Source organism: Sturnus vulgaris, chromosome 1, assembly GCF_052056855.1.
Source record: "Sturnus vulgaris isolate bStuVul1 chromosome 1, bStuVul1.hap1, whole genome shotgun sequence".
Taxonomy (NCBI): Eukaryota; Metazoa; Chordata; class Aves; order Passeriformes; family Sturnidae; genus Sturnus; species Sturnus vulgaris.
In genome coordinates, this window is record NC_142243.1 from 114,371,600 (window position 1) to 114,386,866 (window position 15,267).

A 15,267-nucleotide genomic window follows, 5' to 3' on the forward strand; every position below is an offset into this window, starting at 1 on the left:
ATATAGCTAAAGAGTTATAGGTATTGTTTCTGTTAGGTGGATAGGAAAATCTGTGAAAACTGAAGATGAAAAACCCCACCCAACTTCCACATTTTGTTGTTTTAAAGACTATGCATTGCATTTCTAATGCAGATAGCTGTGTCTCATTTAAAGGTAATACATGATGCTTGAAGATGAAAGGAAACCTGAGGCTGCTGCTCTGAAAGGTGCTGAATTTTCTTCTCAGGTACCTGTGTGTTAAGCCTACATGGTTAATCCCCATGGCTTATCTGACCAGTTAGGGAAAAATAAGTGGGTCACAGAAACCGAGCGCTGGAGATCATTCAGTTCCTCTAAATGCGCACATTTTGAGAACCGCAGGATGATCACAAGCTTTCGCAGCTCGTCACTCGCCACAGCCGGGCTACCCGATGCGCTCGGCAGGCTCCTGCACACCCACCCACACCTCTGCCAACCTCTGCCCTCGGCAGCGAGCTGTGCTGGAGCCGAGCATGTTCCCGGCCACCTGCACCTGCAGGACCCGGGGCAGGGCTGCAGCCGCGGCTCGCACCAAGGGCTCTTTCCCAGCGCGTCCCGGTGCCGGCTGTGCCGCTGCCAAACTTGCGCTCCGCTCTGCGCCCTGCGGCGGGAGCGCCGGCCGGGCTGGCGGGGCTACAGGGGATCCCTGCCCGGGGTGGGGTGCTTTTCCCCGGTGCCTGCCCCACGACCCGCTGCTGCCGCACGGAGCGATCGGCGCCCACCCCACCCCGCCCGGCGCGGCCGGGGCCGGAGCAGCGCTGGATCGGCACCGTGCGAGGCTGGCACCGTGCGAGGCTGGCACCGTGCGCATCCCCCTCCTCGCCCGCTCCTGGCGGAGCCGCGGCGTCGCGCCCACCTCCTCCCGCGGGCAGGCCCCGCCCTCCCCTGGAAAAGGGGATGACATCATCCCTCTCTCCCCGCTCGCCCCGCCGCTCCCCCGGCCCGCCCGCCGCTCCGGCAGGGATGGGGGGGTCCCGCCCGCACCCCCGTGGCGGAGCAGCGCCGTCGGGAGGCCCGGAGGGGGCTCCCGGCCCCGCCGCCCGGCCTCGCCCCTGCCCCACGCCCCACTACGTCATCCCTCCCACCGCCCCCTCTCCGCCGGTGCTGGCGGGGGAGCGTCTCTCGAGGGGAGCGCCGGGGCCGGGCAGCGGCTTCGCGGCGGCTTCAGCCGGCGAAGGGCGCCGGCGCACCATCGCGGCGCCGGCGCGGTGCGGCGGACGCGGCTGCGCATCGCGGCGGGGCGGGCGCGGCGGGCGGGCGGCGGGGCAGCTCCTGCGCTGACACCTGCAGCATGTGCCAGGAGCTGCAGCGGCAGCGGCCGCCTCTGCCTCTGCGCGGCGCGGCCGCCCCGCTCCGGCGCCGTGCGCGGCGGCGGCGGAGCAGGAGCAACTCCCGCTCCTCCCGGCGCGTCCCTCCTCCTGCCTGGCGCCGTGTGCCGGCGGCGGGTGCACGGTGACCTTACGGAGCGTGCATTACCTCACAGGTAAATATCAGCTGATCCGCCCCGGCGGCGGCGGGAGCAGGCGGCGGCAGGAGCGCACGGAGCTTTGCCGAGGTAGCGATCCCGAGCGGGGCAGCGGGTGCGAGGAGCCGGGCGGGGGGCGCAGCCGCCTGTTGCCGTGTGCCTGTGCCGGGCGGGGGGCGCCGGGGGCTCCCCGTCGGCACCGTGGTCCGGGGGTGGGGGGCGGCCTGGGGAGGGTGGGCGAGGCGGGGAAGCAGCCCCTCCTTGTCCCCCAGCCTCCCCAGGCCGCCCCGGTGGGGTCGCACGGCGCTCCCGCCTGTCCCCGGGCGCCGCTGAGGCGCTCCCGGCGTGCGAGTGTGCACAGGCATGCGGCACGGCACTCGCTCCCGGTCGCCCACCCCGCCGCTCCGTGCAGCAGGTCCCGGGGTCCCTGGAGAGCACCTGGGGACCCGGTGGGCTGTCCCCGCTCGCCTGCTGTCGCCTCTTGCAGCCGGCTGAGGTAAAAGTGACGAAAGGACGGCGCCCCGCAACGCAGCAGCGGCTGCCTTTACCTGTGCGTTCACCGGCTCGCTGGCAAACTTTGGTGTTGGGCGGTGAAAATCTCGGTCCTTGCAGCCAAACTGGCTTGTTCTACATTCCCATGCTAGAGACCAGCTACCACCCAAAGTGAAATATTGCTGGGCGACCGCTGAAGCGGGTACTTAATCACCGGATCCACTTCCCAGCATGGGTGATGTTTTAGGTAGTACTTTAGTAGTACTTTAAACGTGGGTGGGAAGCAGTGTTGTCTGGTAATCTTTGGTAGTTACTGGTGACCTAGATGTTAAAAGGAGAGATTCACCAAGTAATAAGCAGCATCACAAATTTGGTGCTCATAGGCTTTCAATATATTGTTTTATATAGTGTTTGAAGTTTTGTAACTTGCTGTTCTGTTCTGAACACTGTACCTCTGTTTCTCGCCTTGATTTTGGATGTAGAAGTAGTTTAATAATGGGGGTAAAGGCACGGATTTTATGATTTAATGGTGTCATTAGCTATGGAGCTGTTTTAATAACTTTTACGTGGATACCAGGTTGTATCTCACACCTGTGACTGCCACATGACCAGATTAATAAAATTATGGCAGCTAAAGAGTAGTAAGTGCTAGGTTTTTAAGTCACCCTGGTTTCTGGTTGTCAAAGGGTGAGCATGAGATAAGAGCCAATGCCATGTCTATTTTAAGTTCATGTCTTTATATTGCTCCTCAAAAGAGAATGATCCTACTGACACACTTTTGGGTTTCACCTTCCTGTTGCAACCAAGGTCCTGTATTTATTCAAAGTCCGTATTCATTGCAGTGGACGATTTTGTGGATTCTATTTTTTCCTTTTTCACAAGACAGATGTAAAACTCAACTGAACGCCTCAGAATAAATCTTGCGTTCCTATAGAAAAGCACACATATCATACCATCTCCTGGCTTGACCTCTCAGTGGGATGTAGGTGTAGTCAGAACGAGATGCTATTGTCTTGCAGTGGTGGTAGTAAATATAAAATTAGATACATGTACCCTCTGTGATCACAAGCAAGTGGATAGTTTATGCATGTAGTTCTCAGTATGTGTAGCTCCCTAGTGATGTGTAATCATTTCCACAAACAGTTTTCAGTGTGTTTCTGGTTGTGTGCACCAGTGCCCAGCATGGCTGAAATGTGCAGGATCAACCATTATAGATTCAACTCTCTCTGCAAAGTAGCTCAGGACCAATCCTGAAAACAAACCTGTGGCAGTGATCTCTGTGTTCTAGAGTAACCCTGTAATTCTGTGACGAAAAAAAACAGAAAAAAGCACAAGGTACATTATGGTAAATGACTGGATGCTAATCCCTTAAGGTTTAGAGCAAGGGAAAGGATGAATTGTTTTGTTTTGCTTTTGAAGGTTTCTTCCTTTATTAATTATTTCCTTGATTTCTACAGTTCTATGCTGTCAGACTGTAGAGTAGGCTTTCTCTTCTTACACATTTTGTCCAGTGTAAATCCATTCAGAATTGCCTATAAGGGTCAGAACTGATCTAACTTCCATTCCAGGCAAATAATCAGATATAATTGCACTGAAATCAATGAATATATACAGACATGAAGCTGTGAGAAGAAAATAGGCCTCATGGTGTTTTATATTTGTATAGCTGAAAGCCAAAAATAGCTGTCATAAACGCAGCGTGTCCTTTTGGGAAGAAGCAGTCAATGCCTACCTTAGAGTTGTTCAAAGTTTCCTGTGTTTCAGAAGCCTTGGGTTAGAAAAGTGAAGGCAGCAGTCTTGCAATGAGAACTGTTTCAAAGAAACTTTTTGTTCCTGTGTCTAATCTCCTTCTCCTTAATTCCATGTTGTTAATCTTAGCATGCCCATATTGACACTATTAACACTTGGAAAGGACTACTTTCTCAAACAGGGTTCCTTGAGTATGTTGCCAGGTGTAATAGGGTTAATTCCGGTGACTGTATTTTAAACTGATGTTCTTTACGTTAATTGTATATATTCCTATCTCTAGTGTTAACAACAAAAATGTAATTGGCATGGAATTTTACATTCCAATTAATTTTGCAGTGCAAATAGGGATTATAGTTAATGGGTAAGCCTGACATGTACTGCATGACTTGTCATGTTTTTCCTGGAGAGAGGGGAGTCTTGGGTCTGAGTCACCATGGAAGAACATGGAGCCCTGTAGGCATAAAACTGGTGCAGTGGAGTGATGAGTCAGATCTCTTATCTTTAAATTCGGTATTATGTGGTATTCATGCATGGGGTGCATCACATTCATTGTGCACCTAGGCAAGTAACTAACAGGCGGAAAACTCACTTAATCAGACCTCTGACTCGCCTTTTCTTTGCAGAGTTGGTCCTACTTCTGTGGAAATGAAAGGCTGCTGGTTAGGATCATGTAGGAAATCATGGTATATTAACCTGTGGAGCAAATCAGCTCTGCCAGGCTATACCCAGTCATTTCTTACATTGTTTCAAGTCCATGTAATATGACTTAATACTTAAATTTTCACTTTTTGTGTTTTAGAGTTGAACTAGCTTTTTCAGACTCCTGGAACTGGCTAAAGAATAGCAGAGGAAGAGCAGTGTTGCATCTTCATAGACCCCACTATTTGTTAAGCTAAATGACTTTTCATGAGTATTGCTGTGGAATGTCAGTATTGTTTCTTTTTCCAGAGGAAACTGATGTAACTTCTAAGCTAATGAAAATAATTGAGATTTCTTAGAAGTGGTAGCCTCAGAAATATGTTAAACAGCAAGAGTGAAGATTTGCCCACGCAGCTGTTTTCAGAAACAAAACAAAGCCTTACATCAGAGGTGTCTTCACTTAGACACTTACTGTGAACTTCCTTGAATAGCAATCATTAATAACGCTATCTTCTCAAGCTAATGGAGCATGAAGGTTCCTTGATTTATAATCATTTGGGAGCAGATGCTTGAAATTCTGTCCACTTACACAAAAAGCATAAGAATGACACTTTTGCTGAAAACTGGGGGGAGGCAGGGGGAAAATTATATATGGGACTATCAGAATGGCTTGAAGAGTGTAATTCAATGTCTGCCTCTCCAGTGTCATTACAAAAGCTACTAGAGGGACTGTGTTTGGAAAAAATTACATGAGGTTTCTATTTGAAAATCGTCACAGAAGATTATTGATCTGTGTATTTTTAATCTCCTGTATGTAGCCAGTTTGCATATCGTGATCGCCACAGATGTTAGCATTGGTTTTTGGGGTAGGGTGTGTGTGTGTTCGTGGTCTTGCAAAAAAAGCTTCTCACATTGCCTTAAATTGGAAAGCTGTTACAATGAAGACATATGGAAAACCATGCAGGAAAGATGTGCAAATTTAGGTCTAAATTGAACAAATTCCAGTTAAAGCGTAAGTGCTTCATCTGTTTTTAAGTTAGATACATCTATTCTTTAGATGTATAGATATCTAGTGTTACTTGTGGAAAAATCAGTGTAGAAATGGCTTAGTAGTCTCAGCAACTGAGATGAAATGCCAAGCCACCTGTAAGAACTTGGAAGTTTCAGTGGTCTTTGTGTGCTGGTGTGGAGATGACAATTGCCCTGACGCTGTTCACTTCAGTACAGCCAGGTTTTTGCCCTGCTGCTTAAGACAGAGAGGCCTGAAATGTATGGGACAAAATCCTTCCCTCAGTTATCATGATATAAATCCAGTCTTTGTGTATTTTCTCCATCCCATTAAAGAGAGAAGGAGGTCACAACTGTGCAACTTACCTGTGACATATCCACAACCGCTGCTAGGGAGTTTCATGCAGTGCCTTTACTATAAAATGTGTGACGTCATCTCCTCTTGGAGCCACTGTATTTGGAATGATTATGTGAGAAGTACCACTGACAGTTCCTATGCATATGCCACAAGGACCCAGAGGGAAATCCTGAGCCATACCTTTTATTGTACAGAGGCTGCATTTTTATAGGGATGCTCTCTGCATAGGCAGAACAGCCCGTAAAGGGAAACACAGCGATTTCTATAATTGTTCAAAAGAGATTACAACTTAACAGAATTCCATCCTATAACGTACAAAGTACAAAAATAAAGGCTCTTTTCAGTTAAATCTTTCACCAGATTGATGTCAAGAAGCAATGCAATATCTCAAATGATTTGGTCTTTTTTAATCTTCTTAGCTGGAAGAGATGTCAGAAGAGCCATTCAAAATTGAAGTAGAAGATACATGTGGAATTTCCTCATGTAGTGATCTGGATGTCTGCTTATTTTGCTTAAGAAGAAATTCAGACTTCAGCAGCACACTTGATTTTCTTTTCTCTTGGTGCTGACAAGCTCTGCCTTGGCTTAGTTGTCTAAAGAGGTAACAGCAATTAAAATGTCATGTGACGGTAATGTCTGTAAACTGTTTGGTGATGTAAGTATCATAATGTGCCATTTTTATGACCTGATTAAAATCAACGGGAGAAAGAATCTTTCAGCATTATCTCCAGATAATGCTTTTCAAAAGTTCAGCTGGGACTTCTTCCTGATCCCCGAGTCCTCACACAGCGGGTGTGAGTGGAGGCTCATTTAACTGGTAAATCTCCTCCATAGTGAAGTTTGACTATTTGGTCTAGATAAAAGCATGTTATAATTTTGCCCTTGGGCCTTCCTGGGGAGCAGAGGAGCTGCTGGTTTAGTACCAGAATTTGCTTGTCATACTCACGGGTGAATAGACCCATTGAACAGTGAGACTACGTTGAACTGTTCATCTTGTCTTGTTCAGGGAGGCAGAGCTGTGTTTGCATCCCACTTGACAAGAGTGAGGATGGGTGAGCTGATTCCATCCAGGAGGAATAGCCACAACAAGAGGTTCTAATGCAGGCTTCTAGTGTCCAAGTCCACTGGTGCCTGGAGGAAAAGTAGAAGATAAGCAATATTTCCTGGCATGTTATTATTCTCATTGAAAGATGACAAAAAACCCCAATGCAAACCATGACCCACCTCTGTCTTCACGCAGTACAAGTGTAAATGTAAAGGTCTGCTTTAAACAGAAATGTGAGAGGAAGCAGCATGTGCAAGATGATCCTTCTGGAAAGATTTGGGCTGAACTGAAGGTCTGATGCGTGTAGTTCTGATCTTGACTCATGGTTCCCAGCCAGCTGGAGTTACTCACCAATTCTGCATGTGCAGAAGGAGCTGCCTTTTGTAGGCCATTTGTCTCTGCCCTTAAGCCTCACCAAATATCCCTGTATAGTGGCTATTTACATCTATTGAGTCGTCTCACAATTGTCCTGTTGTACTTGATTGGTGCCAAAGTCAAAGTTAAATGATGGCTGGCCTGTGCTCAGCCACAGCAGCATTGCCCACTGTAATCACCTCCATAAAGCAGGGCTGGATCACAGTCTGAAGTACCAGTCAGCTCTCTTCTTTTCTTTCCTCTTTGAAATCTTCTTTGCTTTGGTGTGCGTGCCAATGGTCGTGCTCCCGTGGTGTGCCACAGAAACTTGAGTGGTGCTGGGAGGCTTTCATCCCTGGAGAAAGGAGGGCTCTTGGCTGCCCACCAGAGTCCATCACTGCCTGACAGTTCCGCTTTAGTGAAATGGACCGACCAACGTGTCGGTGGGCACAGTGCCAGCCTGGCAGATGGGCCTGAGTGTGGGCAGCCAGCAGAGCGCACACGTGTGTGTGGATGTAGATAATTGTATGTATGGGCATAATAAATAGGAAGCTTTGCAATTTGAAAAAAGGTGCCCAAGCGAAAGACTGAGTACCAAAGCAACGAGCCTGCAGAGAGACTTCTTTTGGACAGGGGGGATGTTAGAGTGCTCAGAGGAAGGATCTGTGCTTTCCTTGTTGCCCTCTGCTTGCAGTTTTGCAGATTATGTAATAAACAAAGGGGGCTATTTAGCCTTTGAATCTAGGCACTCTTGTAACTACAACTGGGAATGTGGAAAATGATACTTTACTGCAGTGAATTTCCTTACAAACTGCTTGGAGCTTGCTACCAGCTTAGATTCCACCAACACAGTTTCTAGTACAGCTTGAGATCAGTGGGAATTTGTGTATGCCATACTTTTTGTTTTGAATTGAGTTTTAAAGTGTGAAATACTATAGTGAACAAGAATTGTGTGGAAATCAGTTCTCAGTAAAAAACGTACCTAACTTTCTTCATAGGTCATAGCTTCCAAAATCTTTGTGTACTTAGCTAGACTCCTTAGCTAAGCCCCTTCCATGGATGGCAGTCAGCTAACACATGCATGCAGGCCATATATTATTTGATAGTTAAATATATATAATTCTTCTGAAGATGTTAACATTAGTTGTATCTCTACAGAAAGGACATAGGAAAGCTAGGTGACTTGAACTTTTCTGCACATGGATTTGGCTGCAGAAGCCCATTTCCCTTGGACCCGTTTTTCTAATTTTATAGATGTGATGCTGGAGAATCACCTGGCCTGGTCTCAGGGCATGCAGGTTTCTTGCTTGAAGGTCCAGCTCTCACTAGGAGAGAGCACTTGTGGATTGCAGGATGAAGAGCATCACATACTCAGCTGGAAATTGCCATGGGCTTCTCTTAAAATTCTGGAAGGTCTGTGGTTGCAGTTTTTTTGGCCTGGTAAGACAAACCAAGAATCTGTGATTTTTGGCAAAATCCGTAATGAGCTCTGGATACTCTTAGTGTAAAAGCAGAGATTCGGCTTTATCTTTCTAGGATCCTTAAGTTAGATTAGCTGGAATTACTGGGATAAGAAAAATCTTTTCTCAAATCCTGGAAATAAATGACATTTGCCAGATCTAATGTAATCCTTTTATGCTTAACCTGAAGACATGGCAGCTGCCTGTGTGACTCCCAAATCAGGTACTGCTGATTTCTAAGTTGCACGCAGGCCACTGAGAAATTTGGCAAGCCAGCACATTAAATGCACTGGGGCAGACCTAGGGAGTGTGTTTTGGCTTAAAGAACGAGACCAGGCTCTTGTTGGGGACTGACCTACCTGGTGAAGTGTCTAAAATGAGTGCAAGGAAAGCACTATTCTGAAGAGGAGAAATGACAAGGTAATTTCTTAGGGCATTAGGGATTTTAAAAAGTGATTAAAACTCCTACAGGTTTCAGAGGCAGGTATTTGCTCCTATAATGGAAACAATAACACCATTCCTGGTCTGAGTGTGATGTCTGACGTGTATGCACACTTTTATTAACTTACTCTTTTTTTTTTTAGGCTTCCAGACATGTTTACCATGTGACTCTGCTCCTTTTTCCCTTCTTAAATATTAACCAGAACAAGCAGTTTAATGGTGGTGTGCACTAGTTAATGGGAACTACAGAAATTTAAATCCTCTGTGTTGGAATTCTGCAAATTTTGATTCATTTAATCCCTCTCTCCTTAGCCTGCATCTACCGTTTCCCTTTGTGCAGGCTAGTATGAATAAAGCCTTTAAGTCTCAAGGGGTTTTTATCAGTTTTCTTATCACTTGCATTCAGCTGCTTCTGGTGAGACTGTTAGAAAAACACAGGTGTAGTCCTTCAAAGGACTGGGAGAGGACAAAGGGATAGAAAAACAGGAGACAGGAGGAGGAGGAGGTGGGTTGTTAAAAGGGGAAAGTGGGATGGAGAAAAATAGTGTGTGAAAGGAGAAAAAAAAAAGCAAAATGGAAGGGTAGGAAAAATACCTGAAAACAGCAGAAAGAAAAGAAGGAGGGAGAGGAAAGGAGAAAAAAAAAAAAACAACCAGATCATCTGATGAAAAGGATGTACTATGTTAATTAAAATTAGTACATGCTCCAGTTAGGTTCCTTTTCTCTTAACATGACAGAGCACGACTGATTTTGCAAAGGCTTATTTGGCAGAGTCTCATTTGACCTTACAGGACTACTTGCAGGAGGAGTTCTCTGGAGAAGACCAGTGTTAGCAGCAGCAGGGTCAGTTTGCTGGGTATTCCAAGCCCACAGACATTGGAAGCTGAACTGCTCATGCCATGCTCTGTATAACCTTCTGCAGAGAAAGGTGACACATACTGTAAATACTGCAATATTAGAGTGACTCTAAAGGTAGAGTGACTCCATTTCTCTAGACAGATACAGAAGATTTTAAAGCAGTCAGTGTTTGTGAACACTGCATTTCTTAAAAGGCACTTTGCTAATTTTTCCTTTGTGACCCCTAGTCATATGACTAATTTATCTAGTCATACCAAGACTGAAATTATTATGGACAACTGCATGAAACTTTTTTGCACAGAAAAGGTACACAATAGCTATTGTACAATGTAGTAACTTAAAATGCAACTACTTAGTACATTTCTCTGCACTAAGCATTAGCCAGTCATCCTTAAGCAAAAGAATAGGTAGAATACCTTCATGTTTTGGTGAAAGGTATGTTTCATTTGTCCCATTGTAGCGTTCTTCTGTATTTCCACAGGGTGTGCTACCTTTCTGATACCCTGGAAGCCCCATATTATCCCTGCTTTTTGTATTTACACGTAAGTGTTACCTGTCTTCATTTTAATAACAAGCTGGCAGAAAAAGATAATTATTCCTGCACAATTTGTGGCTTTTTTTTCTTTCAACATATGAAAGCACATAGTAGGGCTTATAAAACTCTCTTGATTTGTTGTAGGCAATCAGACTTTTGATGGTGCACTTGACTATCAGAACAAATGACTTCTTTACCATGAGCTCCATTCCAAATAATGAATGTAATGTTAGTGGGCTTAGTGAAGCAGTGTGTTATATTACAGTGACTGCAAAGCATGAAAACCTACTGTGTCTTTCTGTCATAAAAAGGCCCTGCCTGGGCTGTAGATCCTGTGAAGAATTTGTAGAGATACTTGAAAGGATAAAACACTGTATAAATTCCTAAAGTTCAAAGAGAAAATACCACTCAGGATAAAAAAAGGGAGCTTAGCCCAGCAGCAGCTTAACCATATATGACAGATCTAGTGCTAAGTCCTGCACCATCAATGCAAATGCTTCTGGAGTTCACCAAGTAACCAAATGGAAAGACTAGAAGAAAGGCTTTGAGGATACTGACCTGGGGAGAGGGACAGAAATAAAAGGCACGTGCTTCCGATAAATGACTCATTCTCTGGGCAGGGTGTGAACAGGAAAGGTTTAAGACATGCACAGCTAGGTTTGTGTTGCATTTCCTGTGAAAACTACTTTTAAAGGCATTAATGTGTGTTTGTCTGTATTTCTGTGCAAGTATTATGCCATAAACAAAATTGGGAACTATGAAAGTTGGGCATCCTATTAGAATAAGATAGAGAATGGTCACACCTGGCCTAAACAATGCTTTTGAGTGCTGAGAGTTAAAAAAAATCTTTTGATTGCCATATCATGGCATGAACATTTGATCAAACCTGATCACATTTAGGCCATGAAGGTAATCAAAAATGCAGTAAGAAGGCTGGTTTAGAGGTCACTCTTCTTCTAGATATTTGCCTTTGACCTTCAGTACATGTGCTGGCCCAGCTGTTTCCCCATCTTGCCAGCTCCACACAGAAACACCCCACTCTGGCCTCCCTCCTTCCCCCTGCAGCTGCTCTTGTGTGCACTTGCCCTCTACAAATCCAAGGATCCTTTCCTGTCCTGCCAGTGGCACCTGGACTGAAGCTGCTCTGTCTTAACCACTGCTGCACACTGGCTGTAGATAGGCTGTGAACATGCAAATCATCTCAATAATGAATTGCAATAACACAAACCCTGGTGGCTTTGGCAGGTTGCTGTTGCCGTAGACATGCAGGGACAGCTTGTAGGAGTGTCCGGGGAAAGGAATGACACACCAGCATTTTGGCAGCTGTGCTGGTGCCAGGTGCTGTTTCAGACCTTTTACCCAGTGCTCGCAGTCTTGTTTCAAGTAGTGAGAACCTTTGGAAGGTGGGAAGTGATGTTGTATCTGGAAGACCTTAATGTTAAATGAAATGAAATGGACACGTTTCATGCTAAATGCTGTGCTAGGAAAGTAGGTGTGAGGTTGTAGTCCCTGCTGTGAGATGAGCATGCTTGTTACAGGCCATATTGTGGCTTTCTGGCCCTTGCTGCTGACCACAGGGGTAGAAGTGGTTTATATTGCTTTTGTTTATTCATAGGAAAAGGAAGAAAGATGGAGCTGCATTTCTGTTCTGAGGTTAAAGTATAGGCTAAAGGTCTTTTTTTCCCAAGGACCTGGGGTTTTTTTAGGAGACTGCAGCAGTGTATTCTAAGCAGTCATAGGAGCTTTAATGACAGCTGTTTTGCTTGAAAGCCTGTATCTGTCAGTGTCTGTAACATGGTTTGATGTAATCCTTTGGATTTCCTCATGTTTAAAAGAGCTGCAGAGTCTTCTTTGCCTACCAAAACACATTTAACAGTTGAAATTTTAGCAGTGAATATTTCTAAAATCTGCCATTTTTCACAGACTGTGTTTGATGATCCTACTGTTTGTATATTTTTAATACATCTCTCACCTTAATCTGAATATCCAGTTAAGGATATGGTGGAAGGAAATAGGGGGGTTTGGAAGAAAAAGAAACAGAAATAAAGTAATGCTAGCAGAAACCTTAGTAGTCCCATATGTCCATGCCATTTGCTGCTCAAAACCAAGGAAAAAGATTTAAAAACAAAATTGTCTTTCAGAGCAGACCTTATGCCTGTGAGTCAATGTCATCTTACTACTCAGGTGTCGAGAAGGTTTGTCCTTGAAACCCAGATTTCCCTCACATAGACTGACGTGTTTTGGAAGACCTTGAAATTACACAACGGAAGGAGAGCTGAAAGCTGCTGCCAGAACTACAAACGGTCATGGTTATCCCATGAACCTTTCCTTCCGTCACTCTGGTGCTGCAGGTGGGAACTGTGGGGCTGCAGGCAGGTAGTTGGCACCACTGGGGTAGCTGCCCCTTTGGCCAGGTGGGGAAGTGCAGGTGTATCACTGAGGGCAGGATGCAGATGTTATCCTTCCTTTGAACATCTGCAGCTGGGAGCTGTGGCTCACCTCCCTTTCCCCCCCCCCCCCAAAATGCTGCACGTTTTCTCAAGCAGCAATGCTTGAGAGGGGATGGTATGGACTGATGTGGTGGGTTCTGTGGCTGCCTCCTCACTCAGAATGCAGAGGAGAAGGGGATATAGCATCTGACCTTAGCACTCCTGAGTTGGCTATTTAGAAACCAACCAGGGCGCTTGAATTTACTGCTATTTTTTTTTTCCCAAGAGAGTCTCTATGGCCTCTGCTTAACAGAGAGAAAAAGTGATGTTGTCCCATTGGTATTATAATTTACATCCCAGTTTGTTGAAACCAACATGCCAAGCTACAAAGAAACTTGTTTCATCAGGTCCAGTTACCCAATATTATCAGCATCTAGCTGGATGGCTCTCAAGGGGCTTTGGGATGGGGGGAATGGGTGTTTGGTTTTTCCTTTCCTTGCTTTTCTTTGTTTTAACTTCTTTCTGTTGAAATGGCAGCAAAGCTTGCATGTTGTAGTTAGTTCTGCACACATCTATTTCCATTTATGGAGTGCAAGATACTGGGACAGTCTACATATTTCTAGTTGTCTTCAAACACAGTAATCAAGAACAATGTGTTACTTTGTTTGCAAAACCCCAAACCAAAATGTTATCACTTCCTTGTCTCTGACAGTCTTATAGCAGTGGAACTTCCTGGACCTCTTGCTGTCTGCTTGACTAAGTCCAAAGAATCCCTTCTTTCATTAAAAATATATTTGCTCTTTATGCTTTACCTCAAATTGTATTATACTTGTATTTGGAAAGAGCACATTAGCAATTGGAACATAATTTAGGAAAAGTTTTTTAATGGTGTTAGGGTGTTTAAATTGAAGCTCCAGCACACACTCATACACAGTCCTTGAATTATCAAAACATTTGTTAGTGTTTGTTATGTGAGCAGTGTGACTGGAAGCTCAGACCTTGAAAAGGCCTTTACTATTTTTTTCGCAGTTTATTTTTCAGAGTTTATTCTTTTTGTTTCCTTTTATTTTTGTTTTTAAAGAAGAAGATCCTCTCCTACCTTGCAAGAGCTGAGTGATGTGACTTTGTTTTGGAAAGTGGCAACACCCACTTGCATACTGTTCAATGTCATTAGATATTAAGGTGTTTAGCTGAAATTTGAAGTGCAAGGTTCTGCTCTGTGTTGTCCATGCATCTGTATTAACTGTCTTCTTAACTCTTATGTTCTCCTACTTGGCAAGTATTCCTAGCAGCAACTCCCACAGTAGTTCCTTCTAAAACTTCAGCATTTGTAACTGTACTGTTACCATTGGGTTATTTAATATTCTATATTTAAACATGAAACAGTTATCAAGAAATGTAGCAAAAACCCTATCCTAGTTCCTAAGCCTTTTAAGCAAAATACAAAGCAGTATAGCTAATTTGTGCCTTCTCATATAAAAGGAGAGTGTAACACACAATCTAGGCAGTAAATCCTTAGCTCCAGAAATTCATACAGCTCCAGCAAAGTCACTCTTGAGGGAATCTGCTATGACTGTTCCCTCTGTGTTTCCTGTGAAGCATCCAGTGCATACAGTGGGGCGGGATCAAACTACAGCTGCACCAGAGAAGGGAAATAGGTACCTGAATATATACAAACGTGCATGTCTAAAAAGGTGAGGTAACAGGATTTCTTAGCATACTGGGGTGAGTTGGTGAGGGAGGAGCCAGTAGTAATGCAAACAACAACAGAAGAGGTAAGCAATGAACAACAGGCTTATTTGAATTACTTGTAGAGTGTTTCACAAAAACACAACTGCAAAGAGTAAGTCAACGTCCTAAGAACATGGATTGCAGTGGTCAGAGTCCCTTTCAAATGGTGTGGAGTCCTTACCTTCCTTTATCCCAGAGAGACTTGTTGTAGTAAGGGGGGATGTTTTGAAATCCAAGAATTGTTCTTTTTTTCTCAGTGACCTGACTGAGGATGAACACATTTCCCATTTGTAACTGGAGTATATTAAGTCAGCTCGTAAGTCAGCCAGTGTCTCAGTGTGGGGCTTTTAAGTTTCAAAGACATGGGAGTTCATCCATTTTTTTATTTACTAGCCATACAAATTTGTCTTTTTTGTATTTAACTACTGCATTCCCAGGTAATACTGGTCACTGCTAAAAGTAATGATTTGGTTTTGTCAGACTTAAGTATATTTAATAACACTGTCAAATAACAAATGTTTCAGTCAGTACACCTCCTTTTTAACTCTTGCAGCACAAACAGGAAGAAATGGTATCATGAAAACTTTGGGAACTGATATTAGAGCTGACTTTCTGTGGGAATTTCTGTGTGCAATCCCAGGTGGTTTAGCATGACTGAGATGCCAAGTTAGCGCCTGGGTGCAGA

General features: G+C 44.8%; 1 protein-coding gene and 1 long non-coding RNA gene across 3 annotated transcripts in view; one reads left to right on the forward strand and one right to left on the reverse strand.

Moving 5' to 3' along the window:
• Positions 1-1,547, reverse strand: part of LOC148225422 (uncharacterized) — a 76,331-nt gene extending 74,784 nt beyond the window's left edge. Inside the window, exon 1 of the long non-coding RNA XR_015807278.1 lies at positions 1,495-1,547. This is a non-coding gene — a long non-coding RNA (uncharacterized LOC148225422). The remainder of the gene's footprint in view (positions 1-1,494) is intronic.
• DTNA (dystrobrevin alpha) overlaps positions 1,323-15,267 on the forward strand; it is a 221,195-nt gene continuing 207,250 nt past the window's right edge. Inside the window, exon 1 of one of the 2 annotated variants that reach the window (XM_088174570.1) lies at positions 1,323-1,501. The gene's annotated coding sequence lies outside the window, so the exon portion shown is untranslated. The remainder of the gene's footprint in view (positions 1,502-15,267) is intronic. The other variant, XM_088174556.1, reaches the window with a different exon arrangement.